Here is a 20,024-nt window from a genome sequence, read left to right as displayed (position 1 = left end):
TGTTGTAGCTGAAGTTTCTAAAATTAATTGAAGACCAATGATTGCATATTCAATAACTATTGAACCATGTCTCTCATTTTAATTTCAACATTCTTTATCATGTACCTTGTCAAAATATACCTTTTCCAGTGCTTCCATTTAAGTTATCTAAGCTTATTTCTGAAAGCTCTTGTTCATGTTACCGCATAAGTTTCAAACCCATCATTAAAACAGAGCTTCTATGTTAGCTTCTGCTGTGCCACAAAACACAGAGCTACTGAAGAAGCAATCAGTATCTTCTATCTGTTGCTCTCTCTATCCCAAAACCACCAAAACTGTTTCATAGTCTACAAAGATGCATTTTATAATGTCCCCAAACTGGCTATCAGCTCAATCTAAAATTGAAAATTCAAATTCCTATAAAGATGGAGAATTTGGGGACTGTAGCATCATTTAAATGTGCTTTTCTATCAATATTAGTTCTCATAAGTTTTATTACCAGTTTATGTAGGAATTGCCTAGATAACTACAAAGTAAGTGTTGGTTTTCCCATTCTAATTTTACCCAAGTTTCATAATTTCATTAGGCAGGAATGTAAACAAAGTTAATAAAAATCACATGCCTTTTCAATTAATACTATATATTGAACACAGAATCAATTTATTTTAGTTATTGTTAGAGATATTGTAGTCATTTTATTAGGCATTTAATTCTACTAGGCTTAGATGAGGCCCATTAAAAAAAAAAATTAAGAAACTTGAGCTTAAATAAAACCAGAATTTAGTGGGTCCAGAAATATAAGCCATGAAGTTTGAAACATTTAAAATGCAGACTTAGTTCTTTCTACAAAACCTACTGTGTATGTAAACAAATCTCAGAACAAAATAAATCCAAATCATTTACAGGAATGATTAAGAAGCATTGATTTTTTCCATTCTATATTTTATAAACCCGGTTTGCAAATAGGAGATTAAAAGCTACTCTATTTTCAAAACTAAAATATTATACACATTAGCCTTTGAAGAAAGCTAAACCATTGAGAATGTAATAATGGGAAGAAAAAACAAATAGACCCCTATATTTGAAAGGGATAATGACCTACTTGTCCTGAATTTAGTATATTGTTCTGTTTTCTATTTCAGTATTTCATATGATTCGATATATATTTTTAATGAATATATTTTATCTTGTCTTTAATCTCCCATGCTTTGAAACAACTTCAGCACAAATTCAGCATTTATCAATATTGATCTCCTTAAACTTAGAATTGTCTTCCTGCTTACCCAGGAAATAAAAAACTAATAATTCGCTTGCCAATTCTTCCCCCAAGCTACGGCTGATTAATACTGTCCTGGCTATTTAAGCAGTGTAAAAAATGGTCAGTGATAGAAGTCATTGCCTTCTCTACTTTGGGCAATTATCTCACTGGTTACATGGAAGTGTCCATAAATATAGTATCAAAGATTGTTTTCCTCCACTTATCGATTCTTTGGATGTTGCTCTTAAATTATATCATGTCTACTAAGCGGACATAAATCAATAGAGTTTTATCTGAAAACATTCATTTTGAGCATGTGATACCAAGCAGCAGCCCTTAAAGAAGAGGAAACATCCAGAAGGCTTCTGCACACATGCACCAGTGGGCCTCTCGCAGTCATCTGGCATTTAAATATCACTCAGAGCCTAGAAGATGCATTTTATTCAATTGCAGAGCCTCAGCTGACCCTCCTGAGCTGCAAAGACTAAAAACTGCCATCCTCCCTTGTTGGGACACATCAGCTTTGCAGCTCCCTTTGTGGCTGACACTTAAAGGGGAACACTCTGCAGGGTACTCAGCTTGCCTTGAAAACAATCCAGCTCATGTTTTCTCAAGATGGGGACAGGTTTTAAGGCAATGCATTCACCTTTCCTTTCCAAGGGCTGCTTAGCTCTACATTTAACCCCACTTTTGTTATCTACTCAAACCTCTAGGGCCATATTGCTTCATAATTAAAAGCACAAAGAATTTACTTTTAAGGAAGATAAGCCTCTGGCCATGATTCTCCAAAGGGCAGAGGTTGGACTGGCACTGGGAAGAAAACCCACAGCTGTTTGTATAGATGCAAATCTGAATTAAATCTATTTCACACTAAAATCAAAGCTGACAAATTTCCTCTTAACTCTGGTAAGATGAAAACCCACTGCTTTGATTGGTTTTGTTCATGACTAGAGGAAAACTAATTAATTTACATTTCATATGCTAAGCTGTCTCACAGCTCTGTGATCCCCACTGGTAGCCCCAGGTACACTTCCCAAAGCTTCCAGCCGCCTTTCCCTTTACAAAGTCATTCTCTTTAGTTACAACACCTACTCCTCTAATGACTGTGTGCGGGTAGCCAGGCAGGGATCTGATGTATCAGCAGGTACAAAGAAAACATGAGAACTTCATCACAGGGCTGACAAAAGCATCTTCAATAGTCAAACTCGTGGTCAAAAAAAAAAAAAAAAGTAAAATAAGGCACTTCATTTTTTCTAGTTTTAGAAGGCCAAAAACCTACAAACACATTTTGTACTTATCCCAGTATTGTCAGTGCTTGCTGCTCACACAGGGCTCTAAAGACAGGGGACTCATGACTGACACAAGCATCAGTCCCTTATTATTTTCAAAACTCTCATACCTTTCCCCTGATTGACAGGGGGCTCAAATGACTGACACCAAAGGTGGACACAAACACCAGCCCTTTTCTATACCACAGTAAAACTATCATACTTCTCTCTGCAAACTCCCCACTGGCCTCATCTTCCTCATCACCTTCTCCCACATGCCTGGCCAACCCACTCTTTTATAACACACATCCTTATTGGACACATAGCTGTGACCTGTTAAGGGCAAGGCTGTTTCCACCCTTTGGTAATTAGTACAGCTGCAGCCCATCAGGGGCGAGATTGCCTGCAGCTCTAGCTCTTTTCTCTTGCAATCCATTCTCCCACACCCCTGTACCAACAACCCAGAAACTGTTTTCTTCAGAGGAAGTGTTAAATGGGTATTTAAAGTGAAGAAATAAGAATTTTGTGATGATCAGATCCAGTATAGTGACTTCACATCAGGCCTGGAGGCCCTAATCCAGAAGCTTCAAAGTACACTCAGCAGTAAATACTTAGGGCTAAGGAAATGGCTCTGTAGAAGTCAAAATTTAGATCCAATGTTTGTAGGAGATCCTGGATCAAATATTCAAATATGAGAAAGAACAAAAAGGCCCAAAGAACTGACAGTATATTCTCTGAAGAAGGAAAAAGTAATGCCAGTGAACCCCTGGACAGGAACACAGGTGTTTTATTTTGAGCACTAATTAAATGGATACATGAGACAAAGATAATGCATACCTTGTTGTTAAGAATGAGAAAAGCAAAGTCTGAAAAACATGGCCTGTCAAAAATGCAAGAAGGAAGTTAGGCAGGCTAAAAAATTGATTACCATATTGAAAATAATACTCAAACTAAATAAAAAATTCTGTAAATACATCAAAACCAAAAACCTCATTAAATATAATACCTGATTGCAAACATTTCTAAGGTTAGCTCAGGGGTGATAAGGCTTTAGCACAGAGGTTACAGAATTCCTTTGTGTAGGTTTTTAATTGATTTGTTGGACAGATTCCTCCATGCAATGAACCTTTTATAGCAGATAGGTAAAAGGAACTAGGCAACTCAAAGAAAATATGCAGGAATAATCAAACAAAGCAAAATGTCTTAAATCCCTTTAATGAGATGTCATTTACTTAAGACCTAATTGACTGAAATATGAAATTGCAAATCTGCTGGCCAAATTGTGTAACTTGGCATTACAAACTATTGCTGTGCTGGATTACTAAGAGGTTCCTATATAATTCCCATCTAGACAGAGGAATGCTGGGGAGACTCTGAGAACCACAGCAAAACGACACTGGCTTCCATCCCAGATAAGACAGCATAAAAACATAGGGAGTTATCAAGGAAGGCAATGAGACCAAGACAGAGGGTGCAATTTTTCCACTATAGAAAAATTACTGTTCCCACGCCTTCGCTGTTGTCTACAATTGTTATCCCTACACCTCAAGATAGTCCTAATGCTTTAGAGAAGGGAACAAAAGGAGCAAGGAGAGAACCAGAAAGGAGTGGAATAATTCCATTTTAAAAGGAGGCAGCTGTGGGGACACATGGTTAAGACTTTCTTTCGAAAACCTGAAATAGACATTACTATTATTTATAAAATCTCACAGTATGGGAACCATGGGTCACTTGAGAAAATAAGAATGAAGCAATTTTGAGACGGATCAAATGGCATTTCCTTGAGCTGTTAATGGATAACCTCTGTAAGCTGCTGCCAGGAGTCACAAACAGCAGCGGCCACATCAGAAAGTGAACAGATGGACTATCCCTAAACTCAGGGTGGAAGGTCTGGATGAGGGCTGTACCCACGAGCAGCACAGCACATCCCCTCTAGTTGCAGGGGCAGCAGGAGGAGGCAGGCCATAGGAAGCAGCCAAGCTTCTGAGTGCTACCTAAGTATTGTATTGTATTCATATTGTTTTTATGTTATTTCTAGAGTCCCGTACCTTTCTGGCTGGTTTTCTCACAAGCAGTTCTCCTCAGCAGTGTTGCTCCTGCTGCTTCATCAAAACTCCTCCAAGACTCTCCCTAACCAGAAAGCCCAGCCCCTTTTATCCCAGTTATCTTCATTAGCTACAGCTGCTGCCCAATTAAGGACATCACAGCTGTAGCCCATTTAGAACAACTAGGATCGGGGCACAGCCACTTACACAATACATATATTTTACAAGGACTCCTACTACACCTAAGCAGCATATTTTTCTGCCCCCATCAGAGACAGAGTATTAGGCTAAAAGAATCCCACCACTGGCCCAGAATATTTCCAAAGTCCTTATACAGATTTGTACAATTTAAACTGTGCAAAGTCTGAACATTAAAAATTGAAAACTAGAGGCAAACTTCCTGAAGATGACCGATATATCATTAGAAAATAAAGTCAAAATACATTTTTTCTTTTTTTTGCTTTAATTTTGCTGAGTTAACTTTTGGAAGATGATTATTACTTGTCACTAGAAGGTAGTTCAAAGGATTGTAACACTGCAGTATTAAAACCACCATCAGTTTCCTCTCTGTGAGATACTCTTAAATTCCACAATATTACAATAATGTATGTTCTGTCTCTTGCACGAATTGACCTGCTCTCATTCACAGTCTTTGAATAAAGAGCATTTATTAAAGATATTGAATTGAATATTATTATTGCCATGAGTAGTTTTACTGTTGCTGTTATTAAAAATGAAAGTCCTCTGTTCTTTTTACATATTTTTTTTTCATATTTGCTTTATAAATGTATTCATTCTAGTTTTTGAAATTATCTTGATCATTCAGAGACAGCAGAGCCATGTCCATTTGCTAAGACGTCCCATCCAACCTGAGGAATATAAAAGATGAAATTGTATTAAAACACAACTTCTCAGCACATGAAGAAATGTCCCCAAAATTCCTCTTTCTTTTCTTCCTAAAGTAAAAGTTCTGTATTACTAGTCATAAATTAGAATTCTACACCATTAAAAAATGAGCAAATAAAATCCAAATCCCAATGTTTTTATCTTTATTCAAGTGACATATTATTACTTAAAAATTATCTGTTTACTTGAGTTTTAGCTACACAATAGGGCAAAGTGATCTTAGCTTCAACTTTGTTACCTATTTAGATATATAGATAGACTAAACTAGATAGATAAACTTTATCTGTTTAGAAATTAGATACCAACATCTCAGTATTTTTCAGTTTAGTCTGATAGCTACTCTGAAAAAAAAAAAACAAAAACAAACCCTTTTTAAAGGTTTTGGGTTTTTTTAAAAATAGTTTTAGTGTGATACTAACATTGCTGACCTGGGACTGACTAGCATTTTTTCTTCTTCAACAATAGTACATTTATGAGAATGGATACTAAATGTCTGTGATTGAGACATCTTTTATTGTAAAATAACCACAGGGTCCAAAAGGTCAGCATTTCATTATCCAGTTTGAGCACGTTTGTCAGGAGGATAACACGCTACACTTTAGGTAATTGCAGTGGTCTGAAGTTTACTAACATCTGGTCAGATCCCAAAAACTTGATCTGTGTGTCCTGGTGCCAGCAGCTGAACACGAGCCAGGTGTGTCCAGGTGGCCAAGAAGGACAGTGACACCTGGCCTGTACCAGCAGCAGTGTGGCCAGCAGGACCAGGGCTGGGACCATCGCTCTGTGCTGGGCTCTGGTGAGGCCACACCTCGAGTGCTGTGTCCAGTTCTGGGCTCCTCACCATGAGAAAGACATTGAGAGGCAAGGCCAGGGAACAACAACGGGGCTGGTGAAGGGCCTGGAGCAGCTGAAGGAGTTGGGGTTGTTTAACCTGGAGAAAATGAGGCTCAGGGGGACCTTATCATTCTCTAATACTCCCTGAAAGGAGGGTGCAGCCAGGGTCTCTACTCCAAAGTATCAAGCAAAAGGAAAAGAGAAAATGGCCTTAAGAAAAGGGGAGGTTTACATTGGAGTTTAGGAACCTTTCTTCATAGAAAGGGTTGTCAAGCATTGGAACATGCTGTCCAGGAAAGTGGTTGAGTCACCATACCTAGAGGTAATTAAAAACTTGTGTACGTTTGGCACATAGAAAGATGGTTTAGTGATGGACCTGTGCTTATGGGTTAATGGTTGGACTCAATAATCTAAGATGCCTTTTCCAAATTAAAATATTCTATAATTCCATGATTCTTCTTTGTTAGAGTAGTCTTTGCTTGGAGAAACAATTCCTGTAATCATCAGTATCATAGGTTACCTTAAGAAGGTTTGGAAGTGCTGCTTTTCATTAGCTCATTGCACCCAGTCATGTTCCAAGTCCCAGGTAAAATTTCCAAGGTTGTGGTAATGTTTAATTTTTTATTCCAGCTAAAAGTTACATCAGTTATAGATATCTCCAAAATGTCTTAAGGAAAAGTAAGGACGTCTGAAGGAAGAAGAACACCAAGGAATTTCTTTTCAGACAGTGGTACTACTGCAAGCATGTTCTACCTTCTTGAAGTCAAAAGTAGATTTCAAGGCCTGTGAAAGCCCTCTACCTAACATGCAGAAAGAAGTGGACAATGCATGATGCACAGTGAGTAATTAATTGCAGAAATAAATGATATTTTTTGAGCCCGAAAAAAACAAAAATATTATTTTATTATTTATTCTTTATTATCTTTTTATTCTTAATGTAAAAAATCATATCTAATAAAGAGATATTTATTTCTTAGAGTATGCAGATTTTCATTTCTATTTATGTCTGTATTTATACATTTTTGGTTCTGGTTATCCATTTGTCAGTTCTGGAAAAAGATAAACCAGGTTGGATGGAAACTGCAACAGCTGATACGTTACTTCAACCGAAAGGCTTAATTTTATGACAAACAGACAGGCTCAATCTTTTTATAGGATTTACAAGCAATGTGATTTAATTCAAAACATACAGATAAGGAGATCTAAAAGAATCCATCTAAATTAACTTAGGCCACATATTAGACTGGATACTTAAGTCACATAAGTAAATCAGTATAGATCATTCCTATCTAAATTACTGTAGCTTCAGTGAAATCAGTCAAGTGAATACAAATAGTCCAGTTTTACAGTAGAGTCTGTACTTGCTACAGCTAGCATATTTCAAAATTAAAGTTATGCTTTCAGAGTGGACAGCAGCAGTAAATGCACTCTCTTTTGTTACTGATATTGCTACAAAACATGAAGCAAAATAAAGCTTTGATTTAATTGTGAAAAAATACAGCCCAAAATGTAAGTATATATTTTTTTACTTTTCCTTTCCAAAGAACTACTGTACTAAAATAAGTGCCTGAGTTGTTTGAAGAGTTTTCACAAGATTTACTGGATGCAGAAAGAGACTCTACCCTTCTTCTTGCAAAGTAGTCCCCAGATCTAGAACCCTTTCCCCTCCTCAGACTTGTGGTAGGGAACAAAATGCATTTATTCTGGTGTACTGGCTCTGAAAAATGTGATCAATAATAAGGAACAAGTTCTTCTCTTTTTCCTAATTATTAGGTAAATTAAAGAGAAAGAGATGTAAAAATAAAGATAGGCAGAAATATTTAAAGAAAAATTATTAATTTGGGTGCCAAGAGAGCTGCTTGCTCAGCAAATACAGCTGAGCAGGGATAGGGGTCTGGAGTGCTGTGTCCTGTTCTGGACTCCTCAGTGTAAGAGGTACATGGAGCTCCTGGTGCAGGTCCAGTTCAGGAAACAAAGATTATGAAGGGACTGGAGCACCTCCCTTACATGGACAGGCTGAGGGAGCTGGGCCTGTTCAGCCTTGAGAAGAGGTGACTGAGGGGACTTCATCACTGTCAGTATTTGAAGGAAGGGTGTCAGAGCATGGATCCAGGCTCCTCTTGGTGGTGCCAAGCAATTGGACAAGGGACAATGGGCAGGAACTGATGTGCAGGAAGTTCCACCTGAACATGAGGAAGAACTTTACTGTGCAGTGACCATGCTCTGGAACAAGCTCTCCAGAGAGGGTGTGGAGTCTCCCTCACTGGAGATAGTCAAAAACCATCTGGACACAATTCTGGGCAACGTGATCTGGGATGAGCCTGTTTGTGCAGGGAGGTTGAATTAGATGACCTACTGTAGACCCTTCCAACCTTACCCATTCTGTGATTCCATGAACTTCACAAAAGATGAAGAAAGACTGAAGGAATAAAAGGATATAATGTAGATTATGACCCTGGTGATAGGCCTGGTGAAAGATTTGGAATGGAAGGAACAGTAGAAATGAGGGGGAGAAAAAAAATAATTACTTGCTTTAGACTTGACTAGGGAGAAAATATCAACACAGAGTGATCTTAGGAAGTCTGTTCTCTCAAGTGATTTAATTTTAAGTATCTGACTAATTAACAGTTTAAGGGGAAGGGATGGGAGATGACATAAAAATGTGTTTTGTAACTTTGCCATATGATATAGAACTTGTTTATTTCACTCACCATAATCCAGGAGCAAGGCACAGTATAGAATTCAAATTACCTTTCCTCAGGTAAAAATTCAGATGGTTATTGCCTAAATGAGATTCCCAAAAAAAACCTGGAATTCCAAGTCTTGTTGCAGACCCTGGAAATTAAATGAACAAAAATATAAATCCATATCTGAAGTGATATAGCCTCAGAAATCTATTTGTCAGAAGATTTCCAGTGAATTCTTTCTCAGTGAGACAAGATAGCCCCAAGTATGTAGTGCATCAGAGCTAAAGACAAACATGCTGTGATTGCAGGAACAAAAGATATTAACAGATCTACTTGTTTTTGGCCTGAGGACTGAGAGGGATTGGAGACTAAAGAGTCACAAAGATCTGCTTGTTTCCCATAGTCAGCCTGAGAGCAGGAACAGAAGAACCAAGCAAAGAGAAGAGCTATTTGAAATTTAAAGCTTTAGAAAGGAAACAGAAATTCTAAACAAAAAAAAATGAGATTATAATTAAAAAGGAATTAACAGGAGAGTGGGAAAAGTTTAATTCAAACAAATATATAACTCTGCCATATATATATATATGGGATCATTTACAGCAGATGACTTGGAAAAATCTTTAACTTGAGGTGAGTAATCAGAATTTGCTGAAAATCAAATCTTTGACCACAGTGCAAACAATGATTATAAACTGAGCAGTTACTTCAGATTATTTTTTTTAACAGTTTAAGTAAACACCAAATAATCTTAATATATTTGGGGTGTGGATTTTGGTTTTTTGGGTTTTTTAATGGAGTCAGGTATTACAGCATCCTGACGAGGTCGCTGGGGTGAGAGAAGGATGAGAATCTTGTTTGATGATCAGAAGACTGGATTTATTGATATATGATAAATAATACTTTATTACTATACTAAAAAGAATAAGGAGCGAAGTTGCAGAGGCTGCTAAGCTAAGAATAGAATAGAAAAGAATCTATAACAAAGTTCTGTGTCCAGGGACTCTGTCCCCAGCTTGCTCCTGTGATTGGCCCTTAATTATAAACATGGAACATGAACCAATCACAGGTGCATCCTATTGCATTCACAGCAGCTGATAACAATTGTTTACATTCTTCTTCTGGGGCCTTTACTTCCCAGAAGATGAACAAATCCCAAAGAAAGGATTTCTGTGAAAAAATGTCTGCGACAGTCAGGCACAAGTGTAGAATTGTATAAATTGTCACTGTCAGCACAGTGATTCAACAGAAATAATAGTTTTTATTTTTGATTGGGAGATTGAGTTTTCTTTATTCTTCTGATGCTATTTCACTCATGTATTGACTGGCAAGGCAGTATTTGTAATGAACTGCATAAAGTAAATGAGCCCCATAAACTTGTCAAAATGAATAAAAATTTTAACAGCCTCTTCAGAGGCAGAGGATGCATCCTGAGGTCTGGGTTCAGACTATCTGTTTGCTGTACATTGCTAAAGTAGGGAGGAAGGGTAAATGCCAAGGACAGCTTGGGTCTAATATGATGCTGGGAACTTGCTGACTCTCCAACTTGACACTGTCTGCAGATAGTCCTCCATAAGTTAGACTCTTGATTTAACCTCTTCAAAGGATGTGTCAAAGGTTAGGTTGAAACCCTGGAATATGTGCAAATTCTACTTTTTTAGAGACAAAAAAAGTACTACTTTCAGCAGAGTAAATATTTCCCATGCTTGAAGATCTTCCATATATATGAAACACCAGTATATATTCCATCCTTACTTGCCTTTGTCATGTTTGAATGCATATTACCTCTCAGTGTGAGATTTTTGATCAATTTAAATGCTCATAAGGTAAAGGAGTGTTGAGAGAGAGGGGTGCTTCCTTCTCCTTAATATAAACTTGAACATTTATTTGATTTCCTGGATATTGATAAAAGATTGTCAAATATTTGTAGAAATTAATGAGATGTGCATAGGCCAAACATGGCATAACACTCTCATCTGCCATGCTGACATTGCACTAATTAGATTTAAAAGAATTGCTGCAAAATTGAAATTCTTTGTGAAGAATGCATTCTAAATATCACCAGACTTGTCACAGATCTCAGTTCATGTCCATTTACACAGATTCAGAAATCTCTTGTCCTCATTACTGTAAAATCTATACTGAGCTGATAAATAGAATTGCTTTAAGAGACCTGTAAACAGAGTTTTCCAGAAGGAGCATCAGTTAGCACAGGCAGTATAACAAAGTGGGACTTAGAACCATAAGGTTAAAAACTAGCTTAAAGTGATTACAGTATAAGCACTTATTCTATATGTCCAATAGTGTGTATATATATATATATATATATAGATATATAGATATATATAGTGTACTAAAATAATCATAAGGCATCTATGTTTTAACATAATATTCTACACTGCATTTTACATTACAATATACTTCAATAGCAGGTTATCTTAGGAAAAATGTCTTGCTATGGCATATTCTATGTTTCTTTATGACTGCTGATTGCTCAATATTATACTGGAAACACATAAAATATTCAAGGTTTCTAAGCTAGAATATTATGCTGTGTTAAACAGAACAGAGGAGGAGGGAAACCCATATTTTATTTTTTTTCTATTTAATACTGAGTATAATAATAGCTTTCATTGCTATCACAATTTTGCTCCAAGAATTTAAAACATTGCTGTTGACATGAAGTTTTTTACTTTTTTTTTTTTTTTTTTTTAATAAAGCAATGTCCAAAACCTCCTGGATTGTATCACAGAGGTTATTTAGAATGCAGCATATGCATTACATTGCAGAGAGGACAATTCTGTGTAACTTGATAAGTGTCCCTGTATATAAAATCCACAGGTCCTCAGCTCACGCTCTGACTGTAATGGCATCAAAAACAACAGTCCTTATGTCAGCTGAAAATATTCAGTGTCCCATGATTTGAACTGCAGTGTGTACATCTCATAGATGAGGATTATTCTTCCTCTGTTTTTCACAATAGATCCCAACCACTTGACTCCAAACATAAATTTTGGGCTAGTTAAATCTCAGCACAAGTACATTTGAGTGTACTTACAGCTGATCCATATATTTGTGCAGCACTGAAAGGTCAAAGAATTTATGGATACGCAACTGTTGCCAAAAGGGCTTTGAGAGCAGACATTAGTTCAAGTGAGGTTATGATTTTCTTGCTCCCAGGAAATTTACGTATTAAAGTGAATATTGACTGTTCGTCTTTGCTCACAGCCCACAGCAAGATCAACCAAAGAAGTCAAGTGATCAAAAACGCATTCTGAGCCTGGAAAAAGCAGCTTATATGAAATAAAGCCTTGTTTTGCAACAAACTTAAAGTGCCTGTAGCCTAAATCAGAGCACAGAATTCTGATTTTCATAATTTTAGCAATGAAAGAAGTGTGTGAGACTATAGAGGTTGTGAAAAGTAATTTTTGGCTTCTCACACCAGCTCCAGCAGTAAGAGTATACTCTTTCTTCTGCAGCAGGAGTTGCCCATGTTCATCAAATACACTCCTTCAGTACTTTGTATCCACTTTCTGATTTCCCTCTCATCAAAGAAATTATGAAATGTATAGTATTAATAGAAATTCTTTCAAAATATTGTACTTATAATCATACCTGAAATTTCATCTGCATTAAGTTTCAGCACCTTTGGTTCAATTCTTTGTTGCTGGTCACAAACTTCAGGAAGGTGGCAGACGAGAAAGGGCACATGAAACAACTTTTATGGGAGTATAAACTGGGCAGTAATTTGTTCTTTAATTCCTCCTCACTTGGGGGCACTAAACCACAGAGGAAAAAAGGCAAGCAGTTGGCAGCTCCAGTAGTATCCCAGTGTGATACCCTGACATAGCCTCATGGCCAAGACTGACATCCCAAATGACAGCTGAAGGCAAAGTCTATCTGATGGGTCACATTATAACAACTCCCTATGTCTGCCCATAATCACAGTATAGTGATTGCTTAAATTGTAAGGTTATCAGAAGGGGAATAGATAAATATGTAAATAATTACTCCTAAATGAATTTTCCTCTTCAGAAAATTAAACCTGGATGAAAAATTACAATATTGTTCAAAAATCCTAGCCTGGTGATGCCCTCAGACTGCTAGTGAGGTTCTGCAGGGCTCCATCCTGGGCCCTGTGCTCTTCAACATGTTAGAAGATTACTTGCACAGAGGATTGGAGGGGACACTGAGCGGGTTCACAGACAATACAAAACTGGCAAGAGCTGTTGACTCCCTCGAAGGCAAGGGTCCCTGCAGGGTGACCTGACAAATGAGAGGGCTGGGTACCTGAAGGGAGCCTACAAGAAAGGTGGAGAGAGACTTTTTACAAGAGCATGTAGTGACAGAACAAGGGGTAATTGCTTCAGACTGAAATAGCACAGGTTTAGATTAGATATTAAGAAGAAATTCTTGACTGTGAGGGTGTTGAGGCACTGGAACTGGTTGTACAGAGAAGTTGTGGCTGTCCCACCCCTGGAACTGCTCAAGGCCAGGTTGGATGGGGCTTTGAGCAAACTTTGAGGGAAGGGGTCCCTACCCATAGCAGGGTGTTGGAAGTAGATAATCTTTAAGGTCTCTTCCAACTCAAAATATTCCATGATTCTATGAAAATTTCAATCCCCCTACATATTTATGACAACAAAACTCTTCCAACAAAAACTTTTTAACCAATACTAGCAGGTACACAAATTAAGAGAACTATAACAAAAAGAAAATGTCATGAAATTGCTATTCCCGCTCAACCTCCTTTGACTTCCTTTTGTTTCAATATGAAAAATCATTATATCTTTAAGGCAAAATTGAATGGCTTGTAACCATAACAACTGCATTTAGTTACAAGTAAAATAAATTTAAAAGTGAAGACTTGCCATATGAAGTGCAAATCCCTAATCCTTCTTCAGAAGAAAGCCGCAAATACCTCTCTTCTCCCTTGCACCCTCTGTCCTACTGTATGGCCAAAATGAGGCATCCCAAATTCAGCAGCTGCCATTTAAAAGGAGGCACCTTTCGTGTTACCTTCCCTTGACACCCACAGCTGCTTTGAACTTGTAAAAGATGATAATGAACAGCATCTGGAGACTAATGGCAGATTGTATAAGTATTCCCTTGTAAAAAAAATTTATAATTCAGATTTTATAAAACAATTACCTTCATGTTGTGGAGTCAAGGTCATGCGTCACAAGAACAAATACCTAAAATATTCTTTTTCTTTGAACACTTCTACTACACAACTTTTTCCTGTTCATATTTTCCTCCCTTTAAATCTTTAAATAAGGACATTTTTTCTAATTTCTGGGGTTTTTTTTCCTGCAATGATTGCAGTTTTCTATACCTTTATTAGTAATTCCATAGTTCATGGGACTGACCAGGTATAAGAAATGGGATGCAATAGAAAGAAACATCAGAAATCTTGGGACCCTTACTTGATCCTCCTTGCATGTCTAATATGTTCTCCACCTTATTTCTGGTCTCTTCAGCATTTCTTCAAGCTCTGTTTATATTTTTACCTTGTTCTTTCATTACAATAATATACAATACTTTACAATAATATACATATCCAATCCCTGCACTGTGTAGTAGCACTCCAAAAGGTGCAGAGAACATGCAGCTGTGCAGCTGCTTGTGGTCAAAAAGAAACAGCAAAACTTAGACCTTCTGCAAAAACTCACAAAGTAAATTACACACTTGGCATGGAAATGCATATGTGGGTCCCATCTTCCGGTATAAGCACTCAGCAGAGTATTATGAATAAGGGGTAGAGTGATGAGGGAAGGGAAGGGGAAGGGGAAGGTCACAAGTCCTGGCTTCAGCTAATGGAGTACCCAGAGTCCTGAAGAAAATGCCCAGGCTTCATGGGGGTACCTTTTTATAACTAAGTTTATTCTGTCTTGGAGATAAGTTTCTCACTTTCTACAAAAATCAGTTATCATGTGCAGCTCATTCTAGATATTTCTGGAAATGGATTGGGGGACTTTGGGAGTGTTTGCTGGTCTTGATTGCCCATACTCGGTCAGTCTTTGGTCAACAGTCCATGACTGCTTCTTGACCTCAGTCCTGCCTTTGCACTTTACTTTTTTGTACTTAACTCCAGAAGCCAGAGCAAGGATATTTGTCCCAGAAAAAGGCTGTCCTATTTCTGCATGGTCCCCTTCTCCAACTACATCCTGTTCTTTTTCACAGCATTTTAATACCAACAATTCTTGTCTGTTATTACCAACAATCCTTGATTGGCTCCACATCTATCTGGCAGTTAGTGTTTGAGACAGACACATTAACCTTTACCTTTTGGACTTCCCCACCCTCTTGAATAATTTTCCCAGCTCCATTTGTCCTCTCACACTTGCTGTTCTTCAGACATGTCACAAAATTAGCCTCTGGCACCCCAGTGCTTTCTTCCAGAGGATTCATTTTTTTATACCAGGCATTCTCCAGTTCACTTCTGCTCTCTGTGTGGCTCTGAAGCTCTTGTCAGGGAAGTCACAAGGGGAAGACGTCTCAGGTAGAAGAAACAAAGTCCCTCTAAAAACTTCAGCTTTGACGACAAGAACAAAACTAATTTAAGTTTTCTTCCACTAAACTAACTACATGAAACCATAATTTGCTAGAATATGAATGCATACTTTTTTCTTCTGCTGCTTAACCCTCATTCACACATTTAAGCACCAATGAAAGACAACTGGCTGTGGCTGGGAGCACTTACCCTGAAAGGGGTCACTAAATATGGGAAGCCAAGTTTCATCAGCCTCACCTTCTAAGCAACAGACCTGTGTGATTAGAGGGATTCTCTAAGTCTGGGAAAGGTGTTTCATCTGATTGCCACAGCTTACCAATCCAAAATTCCCTGATGATGTTCGTGCTTCAGACCATGTTCTGTACAGAGAATTATGCATTGTCCTTGTCCATAGGCAAGGTGCTACAGTCTTACACTGGAGAGAGGAGGATTTGTGCCACTGACAACAAAAGTCAACCCCCTTCACATGGAAATAAAATCTTTCTTCTCTCCCTGAATTTTTTTTTTCAGTTTTGAAGTCCACTTAGATATGTAAGCTCATATAGCTCTTATCCATTTCAGCATTCATGGAAAGAATATTCCACAGTTATACTTATTCAAAGAGAGATCAACCAAGTATTAACATGACTAAAAATCTTACTAATGCTTCTTGACTGCAAACATCATTTAATGCCTTTGTGGGATAGACTTAAACTGCTACAATGAGTAGCGGAGCAATAAAACCCCTATGGCATTTACCTTCTAGTATGTGTCACTCCCCATGAAGCCTAAAGCGTCATGTTTTGCTGGTTCAGTGGCACATTAACAGAAGAGAAAATGTTACATTTTTGGACAGAGATAGGTAAACTATTTATTTCATCCTCAACCAGTTAAACAGGAATAGCGTGAAATCTGAGAGAGGTGACATACATGGCAAAGCAGGTGGAAAGAGTGCACAGCTTTTAGAAAGACATAAATAGGTTAGAATGTGGAAAAGGTCACTATATACCTGTATGAAGTATTATCTTAGGTATCATATTTTCTATATTTGCAAAAGTTCTGACAAAATATATGGTCTATCTCAAAATATTTTTTAAATAGTTTTAACTGGGACAAAGAAATGTGAGTTTTCTCTGAAACCTTAGGTTGTTAAAAGAGAGACCTGGAAAAGGGCAACCAAAATTCTCAGGTTTTATTTGAATTTCCAAATCATAAAAGTGGATCTAGTATACAAAAAAAGCATGGGTTTTGGTAAGGCATAATTCATTAAAGCTATATTAAAGTTATATTATGCACTGTATCTATTCATATAGATGAATAGATTCAGGTGACATTGAAAATACAATATTTTACTGGATTTTAGTCTTCTGCTAATAAGTGAGTTCAGATTTTAGATTAATTTTGCTCCTTCCTCTTTCCTTCTGTACCTTTTCATATCAGAGCAATCACTTGTAAACTATTAATCTTGCCTTTGAATAGAAGCCAGATATCCAAGTGACAGTGACAAAACATTAATTTTAAAATGCTCAAGTGGAACATTGTACCTATGCATTTTACTTCACACTAATAGGCTCAGAATGACACAAATCCTGTAGCTTCAGAGTGCTGCTTGAGAGCAGTAAGTGTTTCATCCCCACAACAAAAAGTCAAGCACGGCGGTGCCACAGATGATGCAGTCTTGGCCCAGAGTAACTGGCTGTGCAGCAGTGGGGGGAAGGCAGGAGAAGGCAAGAAAAAAGCAGGAAGAAAGAGAGGAGAAGGGGTTTAGGCAGGACAGAGGATCTAAAACTATTCATCTTTTAGGAACAGAAGGCTAGTAGGATTTTCCAGATCCTCAGACCGAGGAGGAAAGTAGTAGTGCCCAGTGTAGCAGGATGCTGTCCCTGAAGTGGGGGTAAAACAGCTCAAACTGTTTGCAAAACCATCAGTGGTGAATAGAGAAGGGAGTATCATGCTGGTTTTGGTGTTGAAGAATGCTGAAGCCAGCCTGACTCATCAATCTGGAAATTAGACATCTTTGTAGTGAGGTGAGGACGTGGCAGACCTGATAAGGCACCTGATAACAGAGCAACAAGTTATACTATACCACTACTAACTTATCTAAAGATGCTGAGCTGACACAGCTGGCCTGAAGACATATGAGTGACAGTCTTCCACTTTATATTATAAAAGCCTGTTCCCACTTTTTAACAGCAAAGTCTTCCAACATATTCTTTCTTGGAGAATTTGCGGACATTCCTCCCTTGAGTGCAGACATCCTTCACGGTTACTCCTCAAGGCAGAACAAAAGATTTGCCCAAGGTAGTTGCTGAGTAAAATCAATCTCTACTTATTGTTTTTCTAGCTTTAATATAATTGTTTCAATATTGCTTCAGAAATGGTGCACTATACCATACTAGTAGTTACAGCTACCTATACTGTGTAGTAAAAATAATTCTGATTAAGATCTTTTAGTGCAATCATTGTCGTAATAAATAATTTCTTTTTATAGAAATATTTTTTGCCATCCTTAATCATGCAGGACAAACTTGTATAAAGACTCAGTCACACCTATATAATCTTTTACACAAATCCATTGGCAGTCTAGGGCTGTGATCCAGAGTCATGTCTGAGAAGGAGTAGAAGCAAGGAGGTCCATTCTGCACCTTGTGACTCAACAGGAGAGCTTCTCTAATAAACTTTGTCTGAAGCTCCATTCTGACACCCAGTCATCCACACAGTACCCATGCTGCTTAGCAGCTTGCTCTACTGCGTTGCAGAGCTGTACAGTGAATTTGAAATATGTCTTCCCCTGGGAAACAAGAAAAAATTGTGGGTTTCACTGCTCTATTTTTCTAACTTTTCTTTGTATGCTACTGAAATGAGAAGATAAGCTTTGAGATGTCATTATATAACCACTCTTTTTGTATAATGTGCTTGTTTTTCTTCCAATACTTGCAGAGGCTAAAAAATTTATGAAGTGTATTAAAGTGGTCAGCTTCATCATTCAGTATTATGTCTAACTGAAACAGTTATATTCAAATGAGGGATTAATCTGTTTTTTATATTGCAATCTGAATTCCTAAGAAACATTGTGTTTAGGGAATGCAGTTACTTCTGAATCTGAGCTTATTGTTCATGTTCATAATGCTCTTTTTATTTTGTTTTAATTGTTGGGGTACTTCCAATAAAATTTTGGTTTTCAAATTTTCATAGGATTGAAAGTCCTCAGCTCAAAGAAAAACATACTAAAAATAAATCGCCTCAAGCAAAACCACAATTTTGGATATTTGTTTTTTTACTTCTTTTCAGTCTTACAAAACTAATCACTCCTTCTGTTTTGCAACACAGCAATCAACCCATAATAGCAATATTTCCACTTGAAAAATCAGATGAGGCAGAGTACGTGTGATTAGCTTGCCTGAATGTTGGCACAACGCTGAGATGCCCTAAACTCTCCAACACTTGCGTCAGGCACGCAAACACCTGCAGATAATAAGCCTTCCTGTACAGCAGTACTTTTAGGGCACACACATGATCTTAGGGAACCTCTGACAGCATTAGACTCCTTTACATGGGAATGCACTAAGTTTAGGAGACATCCATCTCAAAGATTATAGCATCTATAAGTCATTTGGAAATTCAAGTCACAGCTGGAAACTGCTGCCTGGACATGAAGAAGCGAAGCAAGTGTGATGCCACTGACTGTTCTAGAAGTTGTGTTCTTACTCATTGTTCTCATGACAGCAGCAACAACAACAAAAAAAAATCAAACGAACAAACAAAAAAAAACCCACCAAAGCACAAACCTGATTAAAAAATTTAAATTAAATACTCTCAGTTTAATTTCCCTGCGAGAAAGGAAGAATTATGATATATTTTTGCAGGTAGGGGTCAAATATCACTCTCCCCAGGACAAGTCCTAGTTTCTGAATGTTAGCCACAATTTGAAGAACATTTCCTTCCAGCCTTATTAGAATGAATTGTTGGGTTCTTACTCATATAAATTTAACACAAGAAAATCAGTTTAAAAACAAAAAGCAGCTCTTCTGAAAAATGTGTGTATAGGGAATATCACATTTGAATATTCATCGACAAAGTTTTATGTGTTAGCCTTAGTGTCACAGATTTAATATAACACAATTGAAAATTAGCAGTAAAATAAATAAACCCAAATTACTTAGATGGAAAGAATTTACACTGTTAATACTTTATGCAGTCTCTTATTAAAAAACGTATATAACAATGATTAAAAAACGTGGCTTCAGGCGAATATGTAAAAATTTTGTGCTGACAGTGAAAGTTCAGTTTACACTGAAAGAAATTTATACATATTTTTTGTAATGCAGAATGGTATTAAGTCTTTCTTCTCTAAGTTTCATGCACAAAAATAACCCTATGAGTTAATCAGAAAGGAAACTTTTTTCTCATGCATTTTTCTCAGTGATCTTCACAACCATATATTGTTCAGCATGAACACTGTGACAGGGATGGACTGGGTATGTTTTTGACCTTGTAGAGCCTGAGCAGGAAGGAATTCATGCATTGCTTTGCCTCAAGCACCAATGAGCATCCAAG

Source organism: Melozone crissalis, unplaced genomic scaffold, assembly GCF_028551555.1.
Source record: "Melozone crissalis strain CALT ecotype California unplaced genomic scaffold, PUWL_Pcris_2 ptg000002l_1, whole genome shotgun sequence".
In the NCBI taxonomy this organism is placed as follows: Eukaryota; Metazoa; Chordata; class Aves; order Passeriformes; family Passerellidae; genus Melozone; species Melozone crissalis.
Note: the sequence above shows the minus strand (reverse complement) of the source record.